The sequence below is a fragment of the Portunus trituberculatus genome, chromosome 17 (genome assembly GCF_017591435.1).
Source record: "Portunus trituberculatus isolate SZX2019 chromosome 17, ASM1759143v1, whole genome shotgun sequence".
Classification (NCBI taxonomy): domain Eukaryota; kingdom Metazoa; phylum Arthropoda; class Malacostraca; order Decapoda; family Portunidae; genus Portunus; species Portunus trituberculatus.
Genome location: NC_059271.1, coordinates 19,332,200 through 19,342,199, shown reverse-complemented (window position 1 = coordinate 19,342,199; position 10,000 = coordinate 19,332,200). Strand labels below are relative to the sequence as shown.

General features: G+C 40.4%; 1 protein-coding gene across 1 annotated transcript in view; it reads right to left on the bottom strand.

Annotated features, from left to right (window-relative positions):
- LOC123504990 (calmodulin-binding transcription activator 1-like) overlaps positions 1–10,000 on the bottom strand; it is a 697,746-nt gene that overhangs the window by 676,372 nt on the left and 11,374 nt on the right. The window contains exon 2 of the mRNA XM_045255981.1: positions 2,275–2,357. The gene's annotated coding sequence lies outside the window, so the exon portion shown is untranslated. The remainder of the gene's footprint in view (positions 1–2,274; positions 2,358–10,000) is intronic.

The window sequence follows — 10,000 nt, the reverse complement described above, 5'->3', positions numbered from 1 at the left end:
AGAGAGAGAGAGAGAGAGAGAGAGAGAGAGAGAGAGAGAGAGAGAGAGAGGAAGGGGGTGGAAGCAAAATGAATAGCCGGAGAAACCATTATACAAAATATGAATTGAAAGATATATACATAAAATCAACAACAACAACAACAACAACAACAACAACAACAACAACAACGACAACAACAACAACGACAACAACAACAACAACGACAACAACGAAACACAAATAAAAGTAAAGATAAAAACTAAACAATTATAAACTTTTGAGGTGACAGACTAACACCAAGGCCGAAGAAGATAATATTCAAGGAGGAGGAGGAGGAGGAGGAGGAGGAGGAGGAGGAGGAGGAGGAGGAGGAGGAGGAGGAGGAGGAGGAGGAGGAGGAGGAGGAGGAGGAGGAGCGAGGAAAGAATAAGATGCCAACGACTACTAAGATTCTTCAGGGGAAAAAATTTGAAGGAAAAAAAGAAAACTCACATTTTTTCCCTCCAAACCAACACTACTCATCCACAAGACACGGGGGGGAGGGAGGGAGGAGGAAGGAAGGAAGAAAGGAAGGAAGGAAGGAAGAGGAAGAAGAGACAGGAAGGAAGGAAGAGGAAGAGAGAGAGAGAGAGAGAGAGAGAGAGAGAGAGAGAGAGAGAGAGAGAGAGAGAGAGAGAGAGAGAGAGAGAGAGAGAGAGAGAGAGAGAGAGAGAGAGATGACTGGGAAGGAGTAACGTGTAGGAAAGAAATTTAAACAAAACAACATGAGGAAATTGTAATGAAACGAAAAAAAAAAAACTGATCAATAACGAGTAAATGAGCCGAGCGAATAACAAACAAGGGAAGGAAGGAACAGTACAGGAATATTACACAAAGTTATTAATGATACGCTGTGTTTGTATGAGTGTATAATACGTACAGGCGGAAAATTAATAGTACATCCCAGTTAATGTAATAATAATAAACGTGGAACCAGAAAATTACTTAATAATAATAATGATGATGATGATGATGATGATGATGATGATGATGATGATGATGATGATGATGATGATTATGATGATGATGATGATGGTGGTGATGATTAACTACTACAAAAATTACAACACCATTATACAAATGTTCACCAATACAAGAATATCAAAGTAGCAGTAACAGTAGCAGTAGCAATAGCAGTAGCAGTAGCAGTAGTATCCGCAATAGAGACAAACTAATTACAAATAATACAACTAAGAATATACACTACCGAGTATACCAGAGATGACAGATGGCAGAGATCAAGTACCACCATGCAGCGGTAACAGCAGCAACAGCACCAGCAGGAGGCACGTAGTAGGAGTAGTACTGATGTTGATGGGCGGTAACAATGGCAGCTATGGTGAGGTGGTGACGGCAGGGAGCAGAGGAGAGGAGAGGAGAGGCAGACGTGGTGATAGTGATGGTGGCGGCGGAGGTGGTGGTGGTGGTGTTGGTGGAGGTGCATGTGGCTCGACAGAAATAAACAAACCCAGAAAATATGTACCGGGTCCCCTTCAATAAATAGCGGGCCACCCTCGCCACGCTTTGTCCCCAGGCGCAGGGTTTTGTTCGGGCCGGAAAATGGAAACCGTAAAAAATATATTCTACGTGAGTCCTTCTCTCTGTTTCATTAGATTTTTGACGAAAACCGAAACCCAATTATCATATAGATTGATTCCGAATGGTCTGAATGCGATGCCAATTTAACGCGGCCCGCTTAACGCATCTTGTGTGTGTGTGTGTGTGTGTGTGTGTGTGTGTGTGTGTGTGTGTGTGTGTGTGTGTGTGTGTGTGTGTGTGTGTGTGTGTGTGTGTGTGTGTGTGTGTGTGTTGTGTGTGTGTGTGTGTACTGAGAGGAGGGTCTGCGTGAGAGAAAGGCAATTAAAGAGGGAAAAGATGGGACGCCATTTTAAGAAATAAATGTGAGTTAGTTCTCTCTCTCTCTCTCTCTCTCTCTCTCTCTCTCTCTCTCTCTCTCTCTCTCTCTCTCTCTCTCTCTCCTATCTATGTTTCCAACTTTAACTTTCTATTCATCTAACTACGTACCAATCTATCCATATACCTTTCTACACACACACATACAACAACAACACTAATAACAACAATTCCCACGTGAAACACCACTTCCACCCAATACACACACACACACACACACACACACACACACACACACACACACACACACATTTACGGAGGCTAGGCGGTAGAAGAGAAACACAACCAATACGATAACATGGTTACATAACAGTCTCTCTCTTTTCAACACTCACGCTCACCATTTGGTTCTGCGTACAATGATGGAGGGCGTCTGCTGCTGCTGCTGCTGCTGGCTAGAGATGCTAATGTTGCTCCTCTCGTTCTGCGATGAAATTAAAGTGTCCATTACTAGTTAAGTATTTGTAGTTTCTTGTACTAGTTATTAAGGTTTTGTAAGTGTGTTAGTTACATGAGAATGAGAGAGAGAGAGAGAGAGAGAGAGAGAGAGAGAGAGAGAGAGAGAGAGAGAGAGAGAGAGAGAGAGAGAGAGAGAGAGAGAGAGAAAGGTGGGGGGAGCCTTCTTTAGAAACTAATATCTGAAAAAAAAAGTTAAGTTCTGCAAAAGAATACTTTTAAAAATATCAACAATAATTTACAAGTTCCTAAAGTGCACGTATGTTATTACTGAGAATATTCTTGTAGCATCAGTCGTTACTTTTGTTATTATCATTATTTTTACCATTTTACTGCAAATGCTTCATCTAATAAAAAAAAAATGGTATAAATAAAAAAAAAAACCTACTGCCATCACCATTACTACCACTTCTACTTTTACTATTTCTATATCAATGATAATTACAACAACAACAACAACAATAACAATAACAGCAACAATAACAATAACAGCAACAATAATAATAATACCACACCACAAGCAAAGCAAGCATAACTATTCATAACATCTACCTACTCATTTCCCTTTCTTTTCCATTTAATCTCTCTCCAGTCTGTTCCCTCATCTCTTCCCTACATCCCCTTCCTTTCCTCTTCTCCTCCCTTCTATTAGTATTCTCTTCCCTTTAATCCTTCTAATTCTAATCCATTTTCCCTTTATTACATTTCCAATCCCTTCATATCATTTCCCTTTTCTTCCCTTGCCTTCCCTTCCCTTCTCTCTCTCTCTCTCTCTCTCTCTCTCTCTCTCTCTCTCTCTCTCTCTCTCTCTCTCTCTCGCCCTTCACAGTATGTCCTTTCCCATCCTTCCTATTCCATCTCCCTCAGTCTCTTCGTGCCTCGCCCTTCAAAGCATATCCTTTCCCATCCATCCTATTCCATCTCTTTCAGTCTCTTCGTGCCTAGCCCTTCACAGCATATCCTTTCCCATTCCTTTCCATTCCTCTTCCTACAAGCTTCTTCCTGCTTCACCCTTTCCCTCCCGCGTCGCCGCCACCTCCTGCTGCCGCGGTGCATTTTCAACCAGCTGCATGAGTGGCGTTCACGTCCCCCGCTCAGGAAAACTACTCGCCCACTGAATGAGAATTATGTGTCTTTTTGACGGCCGAGGACATCACTCAATAGCTACGCCCTCTTGCTGAACATTCCGTATACATTGGATGGAGAGCAAGTATTTCTGTTTTAAGGTTGTATGTTTAGGACCCAATGACACCAGAGACTGTGGTACAAAATAAAGTGTTTCCAAAGTTCTGAGTAAGGGGAGTTGTGTTGTAGTGAGTATCCATACAAAGAATGATAGTAAAATAAAGTTTGGGACGCTATAAATGATGATGATGATGATGATGATGATGATGATGATGATGATGATGATGATGATGATGATGATGATGATGATGATGATGATGATAATAATAATAATAATAATAATAATAATAATAATAATAAAATTAATAAACAATAACGAATAAATAAGCAATAACAAAAAACTAAGTCTGGAACGGTGACGGAGACTAATTTCATAAAGTGTTTACGCCGAAGGAACGAATTTTTGAGCGTTGCTTCGTATATTACTGAACGCTTCGCACCTTGCTTGAAAGCTGCATTATTACACAATTCACTACTGCTACGTATTTCCAGGTTTATCCTCTTCATATTTTCAAGGCCTTTAATATCCTCGCGTTATTTTCTTTTTATTATTTTTATTATTTACATTATACACTGTTTTTAATTATTTTTTCCTCGTCTTCATTTACTTTCCCTGAGGAATAAAAATTAAGACGTAACTTTCCCCCCGTATAATAGGCTTTCCTCTTTAAACTGATAAACGCGCGGCCCGTGTTGCTCGGTGAAGTTCCCCAAACATGCACTGGGCTGGAAAGTGACAGCGCTCCCCTCCCCACATCCCCAGTCCCTCCCCAGCCCGGCCACACTCCCTGCCTCCCAAATTACAGCCTGCAAGCTTACGTCAGCACCTCGGCAGGCCTCGCAGCAGCCACGCCATGCACCATATATACGTGCGTCCACCCACACGCCGCCACTTAGCCCCAAACTTTAAGCAAGTCTAATGTACTTTTTTTCCCTTACGAGGCTAACCTTCCTCTGTAATTATGCCGAGACACAAGTATTTATGTAACGGGCGGCTTGCGATTAAGTGCAGGGCGTTATGACATGTGTCCTGCCTCGGGGCACTTCTGCTTCAAAAATGCAACGTAAGTCCAAAAAGCCTCTGTAATTACGCGTGACGGAGTAGCTAGGCAACCCTGGGTACGATCGGGTCGTTAATTGAGATATTTACCCCCTACCACCCCCATGCTAACCCTTCCAACAACAGCAGCAGCGGCGGCCGGCAATACAACTTTTTATTCTTAAGGCTCATCGCTCTGATCCACCGCCGCGCTCAGACGGAAGACGGAAAATCATTAGACACAGCTTGAGCCATCACGCAGGAGGTTGGTTACCTGAGTCTTACCGCCAACACAGGTAAGGAAACATCTGGCGGCTCAACTTTGTGACTGCTGATGACGGCGAGGTGCTGAATGTCTTATCTGAGTCATCGTGGACAATTGAACTTGAAAAAAAATAAATAAATAAAAGTCAGGCACTATAATGTTTACACCGCGTGGCCTCTTCTCTCAGTTGAGTCTTTCGAAATTAGACACTACACCTGCACAAGACGAGAACACATTATAATCAGAGATCGACACCCTTTACATCTTCTATACTTTTTCATGTCACGCGTAATATACAAAAAAAATCATTCAAAAATCACGCAAACAGGACCTATACTCACCTACAGCAATGATTCATTAAATGCTAATCGTATTCTATTTACTTGTTATTTTCTTTTTTATCTATTGACTAATTCATCTATTTATTCAGTCACTCATTCATTCATTACGTCTCAAAGGAGTCTCATGAAGGGAGCGGGGAGACGGGGATAAATTAAAGAGAAAAAAATCTTTCTCAATATACCGGGCTCAAAAAGTAAATGATAGTAGTAAACTCCAAAAACAGTCAAGCCAATTTAGTCATATACCACTCCAATTGACCTTGTCTATGTACTTACTACCAGTTACGGGAAACAACTCCTATGATCTCTCTGGCAACAATAAACAAAATCAAAGGAACACGTGATTTCATTCCACATCCTTCTAAAACGGAGCGCACCAGTTACATGACTTTTCTGCCCTTCAAAAAGATAATAAATAAATAAATGAAAAAAGATAGTTTTTGACTCGAAACAATACAGTGGCCGAGGGGGGAAAGGTCACGTTTACTCATTCATGTGACCCAGAGGAAGAGGAATCTTAAATGCATAAAGTGGATCACTCCTTTTCATGGTGAGAATTTTCTCTTTTCAAGGTCGACAGAGCTACGCATGAAAACTCCAACCACCGCCATTCAGTCTTATAAAGATGTGGAATAAAACAATTTGTTTTGTTTTTTTATTGTTTACTCTTAGCAGAGATCTATCCATGAAAGCCTCCGCTGCACATGAAAAACGATCAATCATAAAGGGAGGAATTATAAACCAGTGTGTTTTTCTCAGTGTTTATTCTTACTGGAGATCACAGGACTAATTTTCCATAAGTGGTATTGAGAACGAAGTGTAATCAAGGTCAGTGTGAGTCAATTTATGATTAAATTGACCACAAATTCCCAGAGCTCAATTTTCCAAGGATGTGGAATAATATCGTATTTTTTCTTAGTGTTTATCTTCCTAGAGATCACTGGATTAATTTTCCCTAAGTGGTAACGACTACGTGATATAAAAAAGAATGAAAGAAAGAAAATTTGGAATCAATTCATGATTAAATACACCAGCGAAATGGAATCCAGTTTACTTCGATATTTTAGTACATGTGATGACAAGATGCTTAGCTATAATAATTGTACTTGTGTCCCTGTGAGTCCTATGATCGTCCTCCGTTAATACTAAAACCACTGAATATTAACAACAGCCCCGTATCACTAATCGCTTTCTGACATTTATCAGGACTACTTTCAAAGGCCATGGAGATGATTTATCGTAGTCACATCTCATAAGCAGTTTGGTAATTGACGATGGCGGAATCTGTTAATCCAGCTTCCACTACAGCTTGTTTAATAAAAGTAGCAAAAGTAAGACATCTAAACATTTAAAATAGGGACCGGATACAAAAAAAAAAGAAAATGAGCTATTATTTTTACTTTTCCTACGCTACAAAACAATTTAAGAAACTGATATATGAAAACAAGAGTAAAAATGTATTCGTTATTACAAGAAAAGAGAAAGAACAAGAGGTTACATACGCATTTATTTCTTTCTTTTTTCACGTTAAAGATCTATTTGAGATACAGTAACGAGAAAAAAAAAAAATTATATATATATATATATATATATATATATATATATATATATATATATATATATATATATATATATATATATATATAAAAGATTCTCTAAGAGTGAAAAGTTTCCGTACAGTACATTTCCCGGCGACTCAGCGGTGAAGCAGCCAGCACCTGTACCTGAGTGCCCGTGGATTCGAGTCCACCCAGGGATAAGAACGGCCGAGTACCGAAGTTTCCCCAAGCAGTAAATTTATCCTCCCATGAACGTTCCACCCACATGATTTATCCCATAGTAAATTAGCTTTTCTTGGGTTACGTTTTGGGGAGAAATTTATCATAGAGGAGGAGGAGGAGGAGGAGGAGGAGGAGGAACTATTTCCAGAGGAATCTTCGCAGGTAAGAGTTTATTTGTAGAATCTTACACAGAAGCAGCTAAGAAGATAATACTCAACTTAGATTTTCTTACAGGTTTTGCGAGATACGCTTTGAATTACGAAGCTTTAAAAAATAATTCATTACTATAACGTTAATGCTTTTATGTTTTGTTTTGTTTTGTTTTGCTTTTGTTTTCATTTCCTTTCTTGCCTTCTTTCCTTCTCTCTATCCTTCTCTCTTTACGTGCCAAGGAATCTGACCACGCAAACAAAAACAAAATATGAAACAGGAAGGTGAAAAAATAAACCGTTCAATATGCCGTTCCAAAATAGTTAATTACAGGAAATCCCATAATTCACCATTTTTCCTCGTCCTTATTTAGTGCAAACTCAATGGACGATCACCGAGGTAAATTAAGAGATCATTAAACAATAAACAAACGGAAGGCTTATTAAAAAGAGAAGTTAAATTATTATACAGCTCAAAATAACCCGAGCCTTTATTCTAATAGTCTTTTATGATCTACAACAGGTTCAGAAAAATGGAGACTGAAATAAAAACACGAATAAAAGGAGGAGAAATAGTAACTTAGTGTACCCTCATCCACCCACCTCCACCTGTACACCTGTCTACGTTCTTTTACCTTCACCTCCAACTATACGTGCCTTCTTCACCTGTGTACTTTTCTCCACCTACACCGGTTCACCATCAACTTCCACCTGTACAGTCGCTCTCACCTCACGTGTATATGCCCTCCACCTCTCCACTTCTACTTGCACATACTTTCATATCTCCACCTACGTAGTGTTATCCTTCCTATTGCATTGCCACTGACTCCCCACCTATATACATCATTCCACCTGTACCTATACACAAACCCTGCACCTCCACGTCCACCTGCACCTCCACCTCACAAGTTGTATGTTCCAAAAAAACCCTCATTCACAAACACGGAAGATAATCACCCGAGATCCGCCTCATTTCCTGATGTCGTGATCGCTGCCAATCTTCCCGACTGTCTCAAGCGGCCTCATTTTCTCTCCGTTTCTCGTGAAAGTCCTTTGAGTTCTGTTCTGTTTTTTTTTTCTCTCTTTTTTTTTGGGGGGTAAACCACCTACTACCTAATTTACCTCTCTCTCTCTCTCTCTCTCTCTCTCTCTCTCTCTCTCTCTCTCTCTCTCTCTCTCTCTCCCTGACTTTTTTCTGCTACACTTGTTTCAGGTGTTTCGGAAGAGTACGAAAAAACTCATTTCTATAGCGAGTATTTTACGTATCTCTCTCTCTCTCTCTCTCTCTCTCTCTCTCTCTCTCTCTCTCTCTCTCTCTCTCTCTCTCTCTCTCTCTCTCTCTCAACTCAACTGCTGCTGCCTTAAAAGCGCTTTTTTTATGCCACGCTAATTCACTTGGGTTCATTTTTACATATTTCCATGTTTCCATAATGACAGTCAATCTCTGGAAAATGGCAAAGTTTAATTCCCGGCACGAAGTTTCCTTACGAAAAAAATGAGAACGGCTAAGTTGAGTTCCTGGCAGAGAAAAAAAATTGAAGAAGAATCAGAACTTAAAAGAAAAGAGACGCAGTGCTGAGTGACAGATAACCAGAGAGAGAGAGAGAGAGAGAGAGAGAGAGAGAGAGAGAGAGAGAGAGAGAGAGAGAGAGAGAGAGAGAGAGAGAGAGAGAGAGAGAGAGAGAGAGAGAGAGAGAGAGAGAGAGAGAGAGAGAGAGAGAGAGAGAGAGAGAGAGAGAGAGTGTGTGTGTGTGTGTGTGTGTGTGTGTGTGTGTGTGTGTGTGTGTGTGTGTGTGTGTGTGTGTGTGTGTGTGTGTGTGTGTGTGTGTGTGTGTGTGTGTGTGTGTGTGTGTGTGTGTGTGTGTGTGTGTGTGTGTGTGTGTGTTAGGTCTTCAGCGCGAAATCGGAAGAGCAGACTTTGAAATCGTGGCCCTCAGATGATTGAGGGAAATAAAGGCAAGGTTCTCTATTAGGACCAGGTAATAAGTTGTTTCTGTTACGCACCAAGTCTGGCATGTGTCGTAAGGTTGAGTGAGCGGGTGGGTGGGTGAGTGAATGAGTGGGAGAAGCAGTCCGATCAACTAAGTGTCATGATTGGTACGTTGAAGAATGATATTTTATAAACCACGTCTTTTTTTTTTTTTTTTTTATGGGAACGGTAATTGAAAGGATCTCATTTATGTATTGTTGCCCTTGACTGGTCTCCTTTACACGTATAACAATCATAACAGAGGAGGAGGAGGAGGAGGAGAAGGAGGAGGAGGAGGAGGAGGAAGAGGAGGAGGAGGAGGAGGAGGAGGAGGAGGAGGAGGAGGAGGAGGAGGAGGAGGAGGAGGAGGAGAAAGGAAGCACTGGAGATTAAAAAAAAAGAAGAAAGCAAATATTGTTAACGATGACAATTATAATAATGGTAGGAATAACTAGCTTTCTTTCACACTTACCCTTTACATAATATCTTAAATGTAACATATGTAAAATATTCTTAACCAGCTTTCAAATGTAAACTAATAATCACATGCAGCCTAGGGTAAATAAACAAATGAATAAATAAAGTAAAACATTTTCTTCGTTCCTGACTTTCACCACACTAGCTCTCACTGCCCCTCCATCACAAAACCGACCGCGAATCCACAATGAGCCGCGCTAATCTCCTATTACTGTTACGGAATGACAATACAATACAAGAAATGACGAAAACTGATGCTAATATAAGGAAGAAAAGTTGTTGTGGGAGACAGCTACGTCTTTTAGGCCACGGTAAATTTCAGAACCAATCAGTAGAATAACCAAGCAAAACTCTGCAGCAATAGGAAAGACATTTTACAATACTATTACCGCGGAACACACATTA